The sequence below is a fragment of the Stegostoma tigrinum genome, chromosome 3, assembly GCF_030684315.1.
Source record: "Stegostoma tigrinum isolate sSteTig4 chromosome 3, sSteTig4.hap1, whole genome shotgun sequence".
In the NCBI taxonomy this organism is placed as follows: Eukaryota; Metazoa; Chordata; class Chondrichthyes; order Orectolobiformes; family Stegostomatidae; genus Stegostoma; species Stegostoma tigrinum.
Window position 1 is genome coordinate 58,953,184 of NC_081356.1, and position 19,653 is coordinate 58,972,836.

At 39.1% G+C, this 19,653-nt stretch overlaps 1 protein-coding gene and 1 non-coding gene across 2 annotated transcripts in view; both read left to right on the top strand.

Moving 5' to 3' along the window:
- agtpbp1 (ATP/GTP binding carboxypeptidase 1) overlaps window positions 1-19,653 on the top strand; it is a 289,350-nt gene that overhangs the window by 45,228 nt on the left and 224,469 nt on the right. The window contains exon 2 of the mRNA XM_059644629.1: window positions 2,761-2,832. The gene's annotated coding sequence lies outside the window, so the exon portion shown is untranslated. The remainder of the gene's footprint in view (window positions 1-2,760; window positions 2,833-19,653) is intronic.
- LOC125451364 (U6 spliceosomal RNA) lies at window positions 17,372-17,474 on the top strand. Its single transcript, XR_007247280.1, has one exon. It is a non-coding gene; the product is annotated as a U6 spliceosomal RNA (small nuclear RNA).

Consider the following 19,653-nt stretch of genomic DNA (forward strand, 5'->3'; position numbering starts at 1 on the left):
TTCAGCAGAACTTCTTTCTCTCGTTTCTCCTTTCCTGATGTGGCACAGATCTGAAGCTTCCCATTCTAGTTCTTTATTCATAAGAAAGGGATCTTTATGTGCAAACAGTTACTGAAGCAGTTCATATCTACACAGTTTTTGCGTACAGAGAAGAAAGCAAGCACTGGGATTTGACTTTCGATAGATCATTCATGAGATCATAGTTGATCTGATAATCCTTAATTACACTTACTTGCCTTTTCCTCATTTAAAGACTGTGTCTTTATTTTTCTGAACTTTTAATTGTGGAATGGAATGGGAAAATAACTGTTTTAAAACCATAGATTCCGAAGGATTACTATTTTGTTTTGAAAGCAACCCCACCTTCATTGCAAGCACAGTTGTTGGTTCAAGCAGCAGTGAGGGATGTGTGCAAATGAAAGTTCAACTGCAGCAAGTACCCGACTCATTTATGGACGAGTGGTCAATTATCAATGACAAAAGCTATTTGCCTGCCAACAGGTGTTGTTGGTTCTCAGGTAGTTGAACACCTTGGGGTTGTGAACAATTTAAGAATTAGCCATCAAGTGTCCACCAGCTCAGGAGTTCTCTCTGTTCTTCGCAATAAAGGGCACATTAAGCCCAAAGAGTACCAATTTATTTTTCCTTCAGCAGTTGTGGCAGATATTTTATAATTAACCTGTTCAGAGATTATACCCTCCAGACCAGGTGGAACTTTAACTCAGGCCTCCTGGTTTAGACCACACTACCAATGTAGCACAGCAGCCCCAGCAGTTGATGTTGGCTATGATTTTCAATTAATGAGTCAGAGACATTTTATAAATGTGGACCAGTGCTTCCTGCAAATAAGAGAAAACATCCGGAGATTGTAGATCGAGGCGACATTTTTATCAGCACAAAATAAATTTCACCTTGTGAATAAGTACCATGGAGCAACTTTCCAAGCTTTTCCCTCTGCCACTAAGTTGTGTGGGATGCCGGGGCTGGGGGTAGGGGGGCGGTGGGGAAAGAAGAGTTGGGGCAAATAGGAGAGATATAGGGACAGAGACTGGGACAGGAAGAAATTGGGAAATGGATGGGGTGGCTGAAAGAGGTGGAGGAGGTGGGGAGGGTGGAGAAGAAAAATAGGGAAGGGGAGGTGGCCTGGGGATGGGCTCTTCTTGTTGCCCCCTGCTCTCTTCCCAGGCAGTACCACCACTGAAACCTAGTTCAAAATAGTGCAAGCTTCCCTGCGTAGTTCTGCATTTGCACATGAGGCCACAGCTGATAGTTCCAAACAGTAAGCAATGTGGATGCAAGTTTCCAAATGAACACACATGCACAGTTGTCCACGGTTGCCGGTGTAAGGAGATACTGCCCTTTTCCAGTCCTCTGCAGCTGATGTCCTTCATAAGTTGTCCTAGTTTAAATTTAAGACTTTAGTTTTGGATTGAACGACATATTTTTCAAGTGTAATTAAACATTCTAAAATCATATGATCATTATTTTCTAACAGTTCTTTTATAACAAATTATTAATAAGCCCTTTCTGATTACGTAGACTAGATCTAAAATTGCCGAATTCTCCAGTTGGTTGCTTAGCATATTGGTCCAGTAAACTATCTCAAAAAACATTGTTGGAATTCTTCCTTCATCACATGGTCTTCAGTAGATCCACCCAGTTAATGTGACGATTGAAGTCACTGTGATTACTGCATTCAGTTTGCTACGTGCATTTCTAATTTCTTGGTTTATGCCATACCCTACGCTATCACTATTGTTTACTGGCTCATAAGCTACTTCTATCAATGTTTGCTCACACTTTCTGTTTCTTAGCTTTATTCAAACAGATCCACCATCCTGTTCTTCTGACGAGAGATCCTCTCCCATTAGTGAACTGAAAGAGCTCCTTATTATCAGCATGGCACCATCTTCAATTCATTTTTGCCTACCCCGCTCACATGTCAAATACTCTTTGATAGTCAATTACCAGTCTTGGTCACCTGCAGCTATTAAATCATAAGCTTCTACTTGTAGGAGCACCATCAATTCATCGATCAAATTGCAAGTGCTATTACGCATTTTGATTGTGTTTTTAATTCTTTCTTTTTAACATTACTGCTGTAATTTATTCTTTGCTGATTTTGGGATTTGTTTCTGCTGCATTCCACTTTTTTTTAAACAGGTTTTGTATTTCTCATTATGAGCTTTGTTTTTATTTTGTCTGATTACCCTCTAATAATTCTTTCTTCCTGACATTGTATTTTAAACGCACCCCAACAGCACTAACAAATCTCATTGTGAGGTTATTTTGAGTCCTGCTAAAGTGTAACTCATCCTCTTTTGTAAAGATGCCCTATGTGTAAGAATTAGTCCCAATGCTCCAGAAATCAAATTCCCTTCCTCCTGCACTAGCTTTCCAGCCATGTGTTCATTGAGTCAGAAATACTTTTTCTGTGCTTGGTAGCATGTGGTACTTGGAGCAGTAGAGATCTTTGCTTTCTAGGTTATACTTGTCAATCACTTGCCTAGATCCCTAAATTCTATTTTCTGGACCTCATTCCTGTTTCTGCTTGTGTTGTTGGTACCACTGTGGACCACGATTTCCTGACTCTTCAGCTAAGTGTGACATTGGAAACCACCTGTCAGTTTTACCTTCTGGAATGCAGGCAGTGAGAGTTATACGACAGGAGACCACTTGCTTTGAAAAAATTTAAACATGGTTTTAAAACATCATTAAAGAAATTATATCCTAACTTTATGTAAATATTTGAATTTTCAGATTGTTTGACATGGCAAAGTGAAAGAGGAGTTTAGTGAAAATGAATAAAGTCAAAGTGTCAACAGAAAAAGGGTGAGTAGATGAAAAAAAAAGTGATAATTTTAATGGCACAACAACTTAATTTGCTTTGTTCTTCTTGTTCAAACTACAGATTAAAGATTGTTTGCACACATCTGTTCCAATTACACAAATCTTAATAATATTACAATTATGGCAACACAATTAGTCTAATTAATTTTTCAAGCCTGTTCCACCATTCAGTGAAATCATGGCTGATTTGTACCTCACTTTGGTCATTTTTGCTCCACATAATTTGATCCTAAACAATATTCTACTGAATCCGGACTTGAAAGACTCCAGTTTCCCAAAATATACCACTCTTTGTGTGATTAAACTATAGATTTTCATTCTTCCACGCAACTCCCAGTAACTCTTCACACCCACATGGTGCTTTCCTATTTGCAATCGCAGAAGATGCAACACCTTCCCATTTACTTCCTCCCCCCTCACCACCCAATGCCCCAGCCCCAGTACTTCACTCAAGCTTGTTTACTGTATTCGCTGCTCACACTGTAGTCTCCTCCTGCAGGGATGAAATGCCGATTGGGTGGCTGCTTTGCAGAACACACATGTTCTGTCTGCAAAATTGCCTCTGAGCTTCCTGTTGCCTAACATTTCAACGCATCACCATGCTCCCTAGCCAATATCTCTGGCTAAGGTCTGCCACAGTGCTCCAGCGAAGCTCAGCGCAAACTGGAAGAACAGCATCTCATTTTCTGCTTGGGGTCTACTCCTTTCAAGACTCAGTATTGAGTTTAAAAATGTTTAGGCTCTGAGCACGTTCTCCCATGTCCTTACCCCAACCCCCACACACCAAGTCTTGTCATCACATGGTCTGCTGCCACAAACAATCCATTGACAGCTACTAAATGATCCCTGTTAGGGGCTACTGATTCTTACAGGCTGCTTTACCCAATTTCTTTATCTGTTCACCTTTTTTTTCTCTCTGGACTTCATCTGCACCTATCATTAGCTCCTCCTTTGCCTCCCCACCCCATCTCCAGCATATAAATCAACCTTTTCCTAGCTAGAATCAGCTCTGAAGAAGGGTTATTGGACCTGAAATGTTAACTCTGCTTTCACTCCACAGATGGTGCCAAACTTGTTGAGTTTTTCCAACAGTTTCTGACTTCCAGCATCTCTGATTTTTTGTTTTACTTTGTTCAGATTTTCACTGCTCTTTTTATATAAAAATGTCATCCTGACTACACGCTGGTGTAGCCCATCACTAATTTTGAAAGTATACTTTATTGTTCTGGATTGCCCCAACAAAGGAAATAGTTTCCCTGTTGAATTTGTTTATTGTTTTAAAACTTTGATTAAATCACTGCCAGCATTCGAAACACCAAGAGAAAGCAATTTGTGTTTATGCAAAATTTGTAAATTTACTTTCAAAGCCTTGATGTTATTCTGGTGAATCTGAACTAATTCTATTGCAGATACAGCTCTATATTGGCTTTGGTACTCAAAATGAGCATAGCACTCCAGATGGAATTTCATCAAGTCCTCATAAATCTGAAGCAGCATTTTGTTGCTTCTAAATTGTAATTGCTTTCAGATCCATTTGATATTTTAGTTTCTTTTTGGACCTATTCTTTAGTTTTTAGTAATTTGTGTACTTGAACATTTAAATCTCTTTGTTCTTCCACAGCTCTTAATCACTTATCATTACCAAAGTATTTCAGTTCAACATTTACATTTACATTTACTTTTTCCATATGGAATTTAGTCTCTTGTAATTTTGGCCATCTGCTTGTTCCATTTATAGCCCTTTGTAGATTTTGACTCCTATCACACAATTTACTGTGCTTTCTAGTAGCTTCCAAACCTGAGAACCTGGGTATGCAAATATATAATCCTTCATTTAAGTCATTAATATACATGATGAAAAGCTAAGGCCCCAACACAGATCTCTGGTGAGAACCATTGTCACACCTTGAAAATCAGAAAATGTTCCTTTTAATCCCTATTCTATGTCATGCTTCCTAATTAGGTATTGACTCTAGTAATGAGATTATACCCAATTCTGCTTCTTCACTGTTTTGCTAATAGTTTCTTGTGTAAGTGTTTGCTGAACTTCAATAGAAACAGTATCCATTGGTAATCCACTGTCTGCTGAACTCTTAGTCTCCTCAAAAAAAGAGTTGAATGATCCAGACATAACTACTACTTGAGACCATCCAGATATTGAAAACCTAGTTTGTAGGAAATGACAGTTGGAATTTATTGTATTATATAAATTGTAATCTTCTAAGGTTCCTATCAAGCTTTAAGAACTTTGTGCTCAATATAATTGAAATTTGATTCCATGATTACATGGTACTTCCTGAACAATCTTGTGAAAACCAAATCACAATAATTAATTGGCTCACAATTTGTTTCAATAATGCTCACTAGAAACGATACATGCAGGGACCTGACTTCTGCAGGGAGAACAAAAGATCATACAAAATAAGAGCGGAAATAGGCCAATTTTGTCCTTTTGAGCTTGCTTTGTCAATCAATTTCTTTTTCAAATTGTACTTCCCATTTACTGCGGATAATCTTAGATTCTAGTCAGGCAAGGGAACTGATCTTCCTCTGCCTTACAGTAATTCAATGATACTGTTTCTACTGCCTTCTAAGGCAGAGTTCCAAAGTCAAATAACACTCTGAGAAAAAAATAATTCTCCTCAGCTTAGTTCTGGTAAGGTGACAACTAATTTTGAATCAGTACTCACAAGTTCCGGACTCGTCCATAACAGGAAATATCCTTTACACATCTGCCTTATTAGGACTTTTCAGGCTCATATATACTTCTGACAAATCACCCCTCGCTCTTCAAACCTCTAGTGAAAACAAGCCCAGCATGTGTTCAGTCTATTTTCACCTCATTCCAGGTATCAAACCAGTATACCTCCTCTGAATTTTCCCTGATGCATTTAAATACTTTCTTAAATAAGGAGGCTAAAACTGCACGCTATCTTTGAGATATGGCCTTCATCAGATCATAAAGCATGGGACCAGAAGTTGGCAGTTTGGCCCATTAAGTCTGTGCCATTCGCATGGGATCATGGTTGACCTGATCATTTTCAACTCTGTTTTTCTGTTATTTCCCCATAATTAACTTAGAAGTCTAATTCCTCTGAGTTGAATATGCTTAACAACACTACTACAGAGACTGCTGAGGCGAAGCATTCCACAGATTTGTTCTCCTCAGAGCAGAAATTCCTCCTCACCTCAGTATTACGTGGGCAGTCCCTTACTTTGGCATCATATCATCTGATCCTCAACTCTCCTACAATGGACAACAACCTCTCAGCCTCTAACCTGTCAAGCCCCTCACAGTGTTAAATGTTTCAGTAAGGATGCTACTCATTCTTGGGGCCCAAATCTCTTCACAGTGTTTAAGTTGTGGTCTGACTAATGCCCTATATAATTTTAGCAATATACTTGTTTTGTGGTTTTGTTTACTCCATTCCCTTTGAAATAAAAGCCAAATTCTATTTGCCTTGCATATTATTGGCTGAACCTGCATGTTATCTTGTAGTAATTCACACTCAATACTCCCAAATCTCACTTCTCCAGCTTTCTGAATTCTCTATTTAAATAATATTCAGGTTTTCTATTCTTCCCGTCTATAAACCTTGCTGAAAACTCTTTGTATTGTCCTCATTACTTGCTTTCCCACCTTTTTTTGTGTCATCTGTGAACTTGGCTAAGAATGTCCACTCCCCTCATCCAAGTAATTAACATACATCTTGTCAGTAATCATGGCCCCAACACTAATCTTGTGGCATTCCGCGGTTTCAGGTTGCCACCCTGAAAATGCCTGCCTTATCTCAACTCTGTTTTCTTTTAGTTAGCCAACTCTCTATCCATGCAAATATTGTACCCTGAAGACCTGGGATCTTGTTTTCTTAAATAGCCTTATGTATACTACCTTATTAACTGCCTTTTGGAATTGCAAATATATTACATGAACTAGTTCCTCTTTATATATTCTGCTTTTTCCCTCCTTAGATAATTCTAACTTATTTGTCAGGCATGATTTCTCCTTTGTGAAGCCATGTTGATTTGGCTTGATTATATATTTTTCTAAATGCTGTAGTATTAGTTTTTTTAAGAATAGACTAACACATTCTGAATGACAGATGTTAAGGTGACTGGCTGCTTTATTGTCTCCCTTCATTTTTGAACAAGATTTTTTCATTAGGTCTCTTCTAATCCTCTGGTATTTTTCCAGAATTTAAGGATTGCTGGAAGATTACTCCTAGTGCATCCACTATCTGTGAAGCTATTTTCATCAGTACCCTAAGATGCAACCCATGTCGTTCAGAGTACTTCACACTGTTTAGCTCCATTAATTTCCACGGTACTTTTTCCCTTGTGATCGTCATTGTTCATTCTCTGGCTTACCACCACAAATGTTTCCACATTGTATGTGTTTTTCTTTCAATATGATGCTATCGTTGACCTCCTTTGTTGGTCATTGTTTGTTTGTTTGTTTTACCCTTTCCTAGAATCCTTTCCCATTGGCATATTTGATTAATGCAAGTCGTGAACTATTTTCCTAAATGTCTGTTACTGTTGAACAGCCATCTTTCCTGCTGAACTGCTTTCCCAGCCCACTTCAGCTAACCTTGCCCTCCTTCTTTGCTGAGTTTAAATCTGGATATCTACATTATTGGTTTCCAATCCAATCAGCACGGTATCTCAGTGGTAAGCACTGCTGTTTCACAGCACCAGGAGTTTGGATTTGATTCCGCTATCAGGCAACTCTCTGTATGGAGTTTGTACGTGCTCCCTGTGTCTGTGCGAGTTTCCTCTGGGTGCTCTGGTTTCCTCCTACAGTCCAAAGACGTACAATTTAGATGGATTGGCAATGCTAAATTGCCCATAATGTCCACAGATATGCAGGCTTGGTGGATTAACCATGGGAAATGCAGGGTTACAGTGATAGGGTCAGGGAGTAGATATGGTTGGGATGCTCTGTGGAAGTCAGTGTGGACTTGAATGACCAAATGATCTGTTGTCACACTATGGATTTTATGATAGTTATTTAAAACTGAGGTGAGGAGAAATTTCTACGTACAAAGGATACTCCAGAGTATCTTGGGAACTTCCTACCTGATAGAATAATGATTCTCAATAATTTAGTAGTTCATGATAAAGGTTGATAAATTCTGGGATATTATTGATGTAGGGATAATATGACAAGTTAGAGCTGAGGTAGAAATCAAACATAAACTTGATAAATGTTGGAAGAGGCTCAAAGTTCCAATGTATGTCACTTAGAAAGATCAGTAGTCAATAGTTTGGGAAACTGTATAAATCTGTAACTTACTGGTAATGGGCCCACAGTGTGCCATTACTACTAAGTTTCCCCTACTTGGCACCAAATTAGCAATTTTTCTTAGAAGAAAGTACTTTAAAGTGAAACAGCATTACATTGACATAATAAGTGGTACCAGCTTGAGATGATTGAGATGACAGTGAAAAAGGGCCACTGAATCTGAAATATTAACTCCGTTTTTTCTCCAGCAATGCTGTTTTTCCAGCAAATTCTGTTTTTGAATCTGATTTCCAGCACCTGCTGTTCTTTGATAATAAAATGTGAGGCTGGATGAACACAGCAGGCATCTGCAGTTCTATTATCTCACCTGCTGTTCTTTGTTCTTTTTACTCTCAATTCATGCTAATGTGTTACTTCATACAACATTAACTTTTATTTCCTGTGAAAACCTTTGTGACCCCTTGTCAAATACTTCTGAAAATGCAAGTGCACTATGTCTACAAGGCTCCGTTTGATTGAAAGAAATGTTATTCCTTCAAAGAAGTCTAATAAATTGGGTAACCATGATTACCCTTTCACAAAACCATGCTTACTCTTCCAAATTGGCCTGAGTTTTTCTAAATGCCCTACTATAACCTATTTAATGAAGGCTATGTTCAGACATTTTGTATTTTTTAAAAATTAAACCTAAATGTTGGGTGATCAGTAGCTGCTTGATGTATTCGCCATGGCAGCAATGCAGTGAATCATTGTTGACTTGCCAATCAGTCAACACACTTTGCACTGTTTGTATAAATTGTTGCACTCTTTGAAAGTTAACATTTTTGTGTGCCCTGATGACGTCAAGACATCTATCTTGAACTACATGTCACTTTAATTCAGCAAAACTCAAATTCTGATGCTCATAAATTTTGAATAAAATTTTGTTTTTAACTGTTCTATATTTAGTTGCATTACTTTCAAGCGGCAAGGAATATTTTATTAATGTTAATATTGAGTGACTCTAAACTGAAAATGAGCAAATGAGCATGCTTGCACATGCAGACAAATCAGTTCAAGCTAATGCACGGGTACCAAAAATAACCAGAAGCTAGTGGGATGCTGGATTGTTAGGTTATGTCTCAGGGTGAATAGAGTTTTTTAGACTCCTAGAGTTATACAGCATGGAAACAGATCCTTTGATCCCAAACTAAACTAGTCCCACTTACCTGCTCCTGGCCGATATTCCTCCAAATCTTTCCTGTTCACATATCTATCCAGATGTCTTTTAAATGCTGTAATTGTACCTGCAACAACCACTTCCTCAGAAGTTCATTCGACATGTGAACCACCTTCTATGTAAAAAAAAATTGCCTCTTAAGTCTTTCAAATCTTTCTCTTCTCATTTTAAATATGTGTCTCCTGGTCCTTAAATTCCTCATTCTCGGGAAAAGACACCAACCATCAACTCTGTATACCTCTCATGATTTTATAAACTTCTATGAAATCACTTCTCAACCTCCTATGCTCCAGTGAAAAAAAGTCTCAGCCTATCCAACCTTTCTTTATAACTCATACCTTCTTTACCAGCAACATCCCAGTATTCTTTTCTGAGCCCTCTTCAGATTAGTAGTATCCTTCCAATAACTGGGTGACCAGAACTGAACACACTATTCCAGAAGAGGCCTCACAGCTGTCATAGAGTCATAGAATTTCTGCAGTGTGGAAACAGGCTATTCGGCCTAACAAGTCCAGACCGACACTCTAAAGAACATCCCACCCAGATCCATTCCCCTACCCTGTGCCTGTAACTATACATTTCCCATGGTTAATCCACCCAACTTTACACATCCCTGAACACTGTGGGCAATTTAGCATGGCCAATCCAGCTAACCTGCACATCTTTCCTCCATACAACCTCAACATGACTTCCCAACTTTTGTACTCAAAAGGACTGAGCAATAAAGCTAAGCATTCTAAAGCCTTTTTAACCACCCTGTTTATGTATGATGCAAATTTCAAAGAATTATGTACCTGCACCCCTGGGTCCCTCTCCTACAATACTCCCTCAGTCCCTACCATTAATTATATAAGCTCTACCTTTGTTCATTATACTAAAATGCAATACCTTGCATTTATCCAGATTGAACTCCATCTGCTATTTTTCAGTGCATTGAACCATTTGAGCAAGATCCCTTTGTAATCTTAGAAAATCTTTATCACTGTCTATCTGCCACCAATTTTGGTGTCATCCACAAACTTAACTAACCATGCATTCTATATTCTCATCCTAATTATTTATACAAATGAGAAACATACAGGACTCAGAACTGATCCCTGTGGAACACCGCTGGTGACAGACCTCTAGTCCAAAAAGCAACCCTTCACCATCACTTTCTGTCTCCTGCCATTAAGCTATTTATGTATCCAATTGGCAAGTTTACCCTGAATCCCATGTGACCCAACTTTACTAATTAGTCTATCATGTGAACCCTTGACAAAGGTTTTATTAAAATCCAAATCAACAATGTCTACTGTATTGCCACATCCACCTTTTTGATAACTTCTAAAACTAAATCAAGTTCGTGAGACACGATTTTCCTTGTACAAAACCATGCTGACTATCCCTAAAAAAATTTTTGCCTCCAAATGTCCATAAATCCTATCTTTTATAATCACCTCCAGCAATTTACCCGCAACCAAAGTCAGATACACAGGTCTGTAGTTGCCTGGTTCCTCCTTACAACCTTTATTAAACAGAGGTACAACATTAACCAACCTCCAGTCATCGGGCACCTCACCTGTAGTTGTAGATGTTGCAAATATTTCTGCAAAGGATCTTGCAATTTCTTCCCTTACCAATGCTCTCTGCCAATCTCTCTCCTATTCCCTCTTTGCCTTTCTGATTTCTTTAAGAATACCCCATACACTGTTAATATTGATTAAGAGTTTGAATTGCACCAAGCTGACCATACCTAAAATAAGATTCTCTTTTACTTTTAATTAGAATCTCAATTTCTTTATCCATCCATTGTTCCTTAATCTTACCAGCCTTACCATTCTCTCTAAAAGGAAGATGATGCCTTTAAACTCTCGTCGTCATATTGTTGAACGTCTCATACTTGTCAGATGTCCTTTTACTTGCGAATGATCTACTCCATTCAACTTTTGAAAGTTTTTACCTTATGTTATTATGAACTTTGCCTTACTCCAATTAAAACTTCAACTTTTATGGACAGCTTATCCTTTTCTATAATCATTTTGAAACTAATAGAATTAAGATAGCTAGACTCACTGTTCCCCCATTTTTACTTCAGTCACCTACCCTACCTTATTGCCCAAAAGAAGATCTAGTTTTGCTGCTTCCTTAGTAGGAACATGCACATATTGATAAAGATATTGAACACATTTGACAAATTCCTCACCATCCAAATCTTTAACACTATGGTAGTCCCAGTCAATGTTTGGAAAATTAAAATCCCCCATTATTACAGCCTTATTATGCTTACGTATGTCTGAAATCTCCTTACATACTTGTTTCTTAATTGTCCTCTTACTATGGGGGGAGGGTACTTATAGAACAGTCCCATCAAAGTGATCTTTTTTCTTATTTCTCATTTCCGTCCAAATATTTTCACTGGATGATTTTTCAGAAATAGCTTTAGTTACGTGCAGAAATGTATTCCTTAATCAAAATCACGACCCCCACCCCGTTTCTTGTCTCCTTTCCTATCCTTCCTTTAGCATCTAAAACCTAGAACATTGAGCTGCCTGTCTTGCCCATCCCTCAGTCAAGTTTCTGTAATAGCTATGACATCCCAATCCCATGTTCTTAAACATGCCCTGAGTTCATCAGCCTTACCTATTAGACTGCTTGCATTGAAATAAATGTAGTTTAGTTTTTCAGAGTTACTACATAATCTGATTTTCTTTTTTGTCTTTCTTTACTAATTGATGTGCCCTGTTCACAGTCAGAACCTTCAGTCTTTCCATTTACACTGCTACTTCGAATTCCTCCACTCCCCCTCTCTATCAGTATAAAGTCTCCCTTCCTGGAACAAGCAAAATTCCCTGGTAAGATATTGGTCCCTTTCCAGTTCAGGTTAGACCCACCATTTTTGAACAGGTCTTTTCAATGCTAAAAGACTTTATTCATTAATGAGATGAGGGGCATTACTGGTTAGGCAGCATTTAATGCCCATCCCTAATTGTCCAGAGGGCAGTTAGCAGTCAATCAAGATAATAAAATGTGAGGCTGGATGGACACAGCAGGCCCAGCAGCATCCCAGGAGCACAAAAGTTTTTGTGCTCCTGGGATGCTGCTGGGCCTGCTGTGTTCATCCAGCCTCACATTTTATTATCTCGGATTCTCCAGCATCTGCAGTTCCCGTTATCACTAGCAGTCAATCATATTGCTGTGGGTCTGGAGTGACTTGTAGGCCAGACCAGGTAAGGATGGCAGTTTCCTTCCCTAAAGCACATTATAATCATCCAAAAAACTGAATCCCCAAACAAAATACTAGCTCTTCAGTCATTGATTTATCTCCTTTATGCTTTTGTTCCATCCCTTGTTTGAGTTTGGCATTGAGAGTAAACCAGAGTTGACTAGTTTTAAGGTTTTTTTAAAATCTTCTACCTACCTCTTAAATTCAATCTGTAATTCTTTAATCTTCACCTAAAACTATGATTTCCTACCAATTTGTACTATAATTTCTGGTTTCTCAATCTCACCTTTAACAATATGCTTAAACTTTCAAGATGTCCTTAATCCTAGCACCAGGAAAGCAACAAACCACACTAAATATATGCTTAGTGCCACAGAATCTCCTGTCTATGCCCCTGGCAGGAGAGTAACTGTAACATCAATTCTATTAAATTTTGTCAAATGCTGCTTAACATTAGAATTATTCCACGTGTCCAATAACTGATTGATTGTCCCTACTATTTTCCTCAGAGAGATTATCCCCTTCAACTGTTCCAAAAACTGAATAGCTATTTGACAGATGAATATCCACTAGAGACTTTTGAACTATCTTCTTACTTTTCCTGACAGTCACCATCTATCTGACAGATCCTGCTGTGTAATAACTTTTCCAAATCTGCTAGCCGTCTCATTCTGTAACTCATATATGCTCTTAATAACTTTAAGCCTAAAACTTTTATATAAAGCCTGTTATATAAAATAAACCACCTCTCATTAACTGCAGAAAATTATGTTAAAATGGGGAAAAAAATTACAATATATTTATATATTTATCAAACATATAAAACTTAACTAAAATCAACCACTTCACTTATTAACTGAATAAAATGTGGCTCATCTTCAATAAATTCCTCACAGAAAAATATCTTCTCCAGAGGTGACCATGTGTAGGACTCCCCGAAACGAAAAAACAACTCCTTTTTTTTAAAAAAATAACTTCAGTTTTTCAAAAAAACCTTTGAAATTTAAAAAAAACTTTAAAAACACAAATGGTCTTTTTGACTCTTGAGTTTGGAATTCAGAAAAAACCTCAAAAGAAATGCTACGGTTAGAGATTTGGTCAGACCCTATCTCTAGAGTACTGTGACCAGTTCAGAGGACCGAATCATAGGATAGGGATACGATGGCATAGACAATAAATTATGAAGAAGGATTGCATAAACCCTTGGTTTTAAAAGATTAGGGAACATTTGGGGTGGCACAGTGGCCGAATGGTTAGCACTGCTGCCTTGCAGTGCCAGTGACCTGGGCTTTATTCCACCCTTGAGCACCTGTCTGCGTGGCGTTTAGCCATTCATCCCGTGTCTGTGTGGGTTTACTCAGAGTGCTGTGGTCTCCTCTCACAGTCCAAAGATGTCCAGATTAAGTGGATTCGTGATGCTAAATTGCATGTAGTATCAAGGGATGTACAGTCTAGATAGATTAGCAATGGAAAATGTAGGCTGATGGGCTTGGGGGTTGGGCCTGGGTGGGATGCACTTCACATGGTTGCTGTGTATTTAGTGGGCCGAATAGATTGCTCCCATATTGTAGGGATTCTGTGATTCTGTCATATTAGATATTGGGTCAATTGAAATTTATGATTGAGATTTACATTTCTTTACAAAGAAGTTATTATCATATATTTCAGACATTGGTGTCACAGGAATTCACCAATTTAAATCCAGCCAAAGACCTTGGCTCTAGTCCAGTATATGGGGCTTAAAGAAAACAACAGCGTACCTGTCAGCCATAACTTCAAGGAGTAATACAGCATGGAAAACAGTCCCTTTGGCCTAAAATGATCCATGCTGCCCACTCAGCTCATGCCAATTGCCCACATTTGGTCCATATCCCTCTAAAGTCTTCCCATCTATATAACTGTCCAAATGTTTTCTAAATGTTGCTATTGTACCTATCTCAATCACTTTCTGTGGCAGCCCATTCCACATACGCAGCGCTCTTTGCATGAACAAGTTACCCCTCTTTAAATCTTCCCCCTCTCACCTTAAACCTATGTCCCATTAGTTTTCACTTTCATATCCCTCGGAAAAAGACTACATGCATGCATCCTATCTGTGCCCCTCATGATTTTATACACCTCAATGAGGTCACCCCTCATTCTCCCGGGAATCCAAGGAATAAAGTACTATCTTGGCCAACCGCTCCCTGCAATTCAGGCCTACTAATCCTGGCAACATACTTGTAAATATTTTTTGCACATTTTCCAGTTTAACTGGGTCTTTCCTAGAACAGGGTGACCAAAACTGTACACAGTACTCCAAGTGTGGCCTCGCTAACGACTTAAATAACTGCGACATAATGTCCCAACTCTTATATTCAGTGTCTTGACCAGTTAGGGTCTGCATGCTAAATGCCTTCTTCACCACCGTATCCACCTATGATGTCATTTTCAATGAAGTATGTACTTCTGCTCCTAGGTCCCACTGTTCTATAACACTCCTCTAGACATTACCACTTACTGTATAAGTCCTACCTTGGTTTGACTTTCCAAAGTGCAACACCTTACACTTATCTGTATTGAATTACATTTGCCAATCCACAGCTCACTTCCCCATCTGATCAAGATCCCTCTGAAATTTTTGATAACCTTCCTCGCTATCAATGATACCCCCTAATTTTGTATCATCTGTAAACTTATTAATCATGTCTTGTCCATTCACATCAAGACCATTTATGTAAATGACAAATAACAAAGTTCACAGCACCAACCCCTGTGGCACACCACCAGTCATAGGCCTCCAGTCTGGGAAACAGCCTTCAACCATCATTCTCTGCTTCTTACCGTCAAGCCAATTTTGAATGCAATTAGCTTGCTCTCCCTGGATCCCATGCAACCTAACCTTCATGACTAGCCTGTTTTTACATATTTTCATATCATTTATTTCAGGGTTTGTTTTTTGAGTATACTTTGCATCAGTCAAGTAGCATGTGGATTTTGTCTGTGTGTATACAGGGGCTTAAAATGAACTTTTCTTACTTTCTGGGGCCACTTTGTTTTTAAAAAAATGAGAGTGGTAAGAGGAGCTTATTTGCATTTGGACTTGTCAAAGGCCTTACTAAAGTCCATAAAGACAACATCCACTGCCCTACCCTCATCTATACTCTTGGTTACTCCTTCAAAAAACTCCAAAAGATTTGTCAGACATGACTTCCCACGCACAAATCCATGCTGACTAACGCTAATCAGACCTTGACTATCCAAATGTTGGTTGATCCTGTCTCTCAGCATCCTCTCCAGTAACTTGCCTATGTCAGGCTCCCTGCCCTGTAGTTCCCTGGCTTGTCCTAGCCAATGTTGTTCCATTGTTTCAGAAAGGTAGCAATCTTCCAGTCTTCTGGAACTTCAGTGTCTAAAGATGAAGCAAAAATCTCTGCAAGAGCCTCTGCAGTTTCTTCCCTAATTTCCCACAAAGTCCAAGAATGGACTTGATAAGTGGGAGTCGGAAATGACTGCACGGTTGTGACTTAGAATTAAAGAATCCCTGCAGTGCAGATAGAGACCATTTGGTCCATCAAGTTACGCCGACTCAGAGCCCACGCAGAATGGAGAGAACATGCAAACTCCAGACACACAGTTACTTGAGGCTAGAATTGAACATGGATCCTTGAAGCTGTGAGGCAGTGATGCTAACCACCGTGTCACTGTCGCGCTAACTTGGGGGTTCAGTGAGCATGAGAGAAACAAAGTGTGTCCTTCAATCAATGATCTGTCTCTTTCTGCCAATACTCTACTCCCTGCAATCACTGATTCTTCCCACTATCCTGCTGCTCCTCCAGATTTAGAATCACGATTGGAGAGCAGAAAGGGAGGGAGAACACATGCCATTGGTGGTTGAAGAGTACTTACTCTGGTGGGTCTTGCAGCACCTTTGCAGGAAGCCATTGTCTGTGCTGTTGTGATATAAAGTGTATGTTTTTACATATTTTCATATCATTTAGTTCAGGGTTTGTTTTTTGAGTGTAGTATGCATCAGTCATGTAGCATGTGGGTTTTGTCTGTGTGTATACAGGGGCTTAAAATGAACTTTTCTTGCTTTCTGGGGCCACTTTGTTTTTTAAAAAATGAGAGTGTTAAGAGGAACTTATCTGCATTTGGAGAGTTTTACAAGCAAATGGAATAAATGTTGAATAATATTAAGCTGCTTTTAGTTAAAAGGATCAGGGATTTGGAAAACAAACTTCCTGTAGCTTAGAAACCCTTTGGTTTCAGTTCACAGATATATAGCTTGATCCTGGATGTATGAAACTGCTGGAGTGAGGAGTTAGTTCAGAACAGTTAAAAATAGGTTACTTTTGCCAAGTTTTCTCTCAAATTTTCAGACCAGAAGTATTTGGTTTCAACTCTGAAGGGACTATTTGAAGCTAAGAATTGTTGTTTGCCTTTTGTGCACTCAACATTCGAATTTTAAAAGTCAATGAAGGTGGACCTAAAAATTAATGAAGTCAAGACAGTAAGACCTTTTCTGCATATATAAAAAGAGAGAGAGAGGCCAAAACAAACTTGGGCCCCTTAGAGAATGAGGCTGGAGAAACCTATAGTGAAGAACAAGGAAATGGCAGAGGAGTTGAATGAACCCTTTGCATTAGTCTTCACAATAGAGGACGCTAATACAAACATATTAAAAGTACTAAATAATCAACGTACCAAAGGGGGAAGGAAATAAATATAATAACTATTTGTAGAGGGAAAAAATATTAGGGAAACTAATGGGATTAAAGGCTGATAAGATTCTTAGACCTGGCAGATTGCATCCTAGCATTTTAAAAGAAGCAACTACGAAGATAGTGGCTATATTGGTAGGAATCCTGGCTTGCTTTGGCAGCACACGTACTAAAATTGGAATGATCCAGTGAAGGCTACCATGGCTCCTGTGCAAGGATGACGTGAAAATTCATGAAATGTTCCATAATTTTAAAAATGTAATCTTCAAAGTATCCTTAGATTTTGGAAAAAGTCCAGACGATTAGAAAACAGCCAATGTAAAATCTTTGTCCAAAAATGGAGAGAGGTAGTGAGCTGATAGCTTTAGGTCAGTTAGTTTAACATTGGTCTTTGGAAAAACTTGAAATTCTATTATAGAGGATGGAATAATGGAAGACTTGGCATGGCTTCATGAACGGGAAGTTGTGCCAGTCAAATTTCTTAGAGTTCCTTGAAGAGGAAACAAGTGCGATAGGTAAAGGGGCACAAGTAGATGCAGTATATTTGCATCTTTGAAAGATGTTCGACACCCTACCACATGTAAGGATACTTAATATGATAAGAACCCATGTGTTGGAGGTGGTAACATCAGCATGGATAGGAAATTGGCTAATAATAGAAGGCAGAATTGGGAATGAAGGGGCATTTTCAGGATGGCAACCTGAAACTCATGGGAGCCAGAGGGATCAGTGCTGGGGCACAATTTTTTACAATCTGGCTTTGTGACTTGGATGACAGAAGTCAATGTACTAGAAATTTTGCTCTTAAGCACATTGGCAAGAAGAATAGAAGAGCTGAATATTAATTAAATAGAAATAGACTACAGAAAACTGCAGCATGGAGCAATTTTGTTGGGCCCTAGTTCAGCAAAGGAAACAAAGTTATACAAGAGACTAGTTAGAAAATAACTGGAAGACTTTGAAGAGTTTTAGGCCTCTTTTCTTTTAAGGAATGATGTACTAGTATAAGAGAAAGTCCAGAGGAGTCAGTCGGGGATTCTGGATATGGAGGGATTTTCACATGAAGAAAGTTTGAGTAGGTTGGATCTGTACTTCATGGATTTTGGAAGAATGAGAGTTGATTTGTAAGGGGCTTGACAGGGTCCATGCTGTGAGGATGTTACCCATTAAGCTAAGACTATAAGATTTAGGAGCAGAATTGGGCCATTTGGCCCATCGAGCCTTCTCTGCCATTTTATCATGGCTGAAATGTTTGTCAACTCCATACTGGTGCCTTTTACCCATAACCTTTGATCCTCGTACAAATAAAGAACCAGTTTTAAATACAATTAATGATTTGTCCTCCACAGCCATCTGTGGCATTAAATTCCATAGATTTACCATTCTCTGGCTGACAAAATTCCTCCTAGCTTCAGTTCTGAAGGGTACACTGAAGCCATGCTGTCGGTTTCTTGTCTCTCCTACTAGTGGAAGCATTTCCACACCCACTCTTTCCAGCTCTGTCAGTATTCTGTAAGTTTCAATGAGATCCCTGCCCATCCTTATAAACCTCATTTGAGTACTGACCCAGCGCTCTCAACCACTCTTTGTATGGCAAGCCCTTCATCCCTGGGATCATTCTTATGGATTTCCTCTAGATTTTCTCCAACACCAGAACATCTTTACTTAGATTTGGGGCCCAAAACTGCTCACAATATTCTAAATGTGGTCTGACCACAGTCTTATACAGTCTCAGTAGTACATCTGTAGAGTACATCTTGTATTGTGGCTCTCTTAAAATGAATGCGAACATTGCATTTGCCTTCCTACCTGCTAACTGAACCTGCATATTTCCTTAGACATCCTAGTTTAGGATTCTCTTAAGTCCCTTTGTGTTTCACATGGCTCAGTGGTTAGCACTGCTGCCTCACATTGCCAGGAACCCGGGTTTGATTCCAGCCTCAGGTGACTGTCTGTGTGGAGTTTGCATTCTCCATGTGTCTGCGTGGGTTTCCTCCAGGTGCTCTGGTTTCCTCCCAAAGTCCAAAGATGTGCAGGCTACGTGGATTGGCTGTGCTGAATTGCCCATAATGTTCAGGGGTGTGTAGATTGATGGGTTATAGGAGGATGGGCCTGGGTGTGATGCTGTGAGGTTCAGTGTGGACTTGTTGGGTCGAAGGGCCTGTTTCCACATTGTATGGATTCTGTGATTCTTTGATTCCTGAGGCCTTTCCCCATGTGAAAAATAGTTTATGCCTCTTTTCCTGCCAAAGTGCACATAACCTCACACTTTCCCACATTCATAATCCATCTGCCACTTCTTTGCCTACTCTCCTAGCCTGCCCAAATCCTTCTGCAGTCTCCCTACCTCCTGAATACTACCTGTACCTCCACCTATCTTTGAGCCATCTGCAGATTTAGCAACAATGCCCTCAGTTCACTAACATTTGCG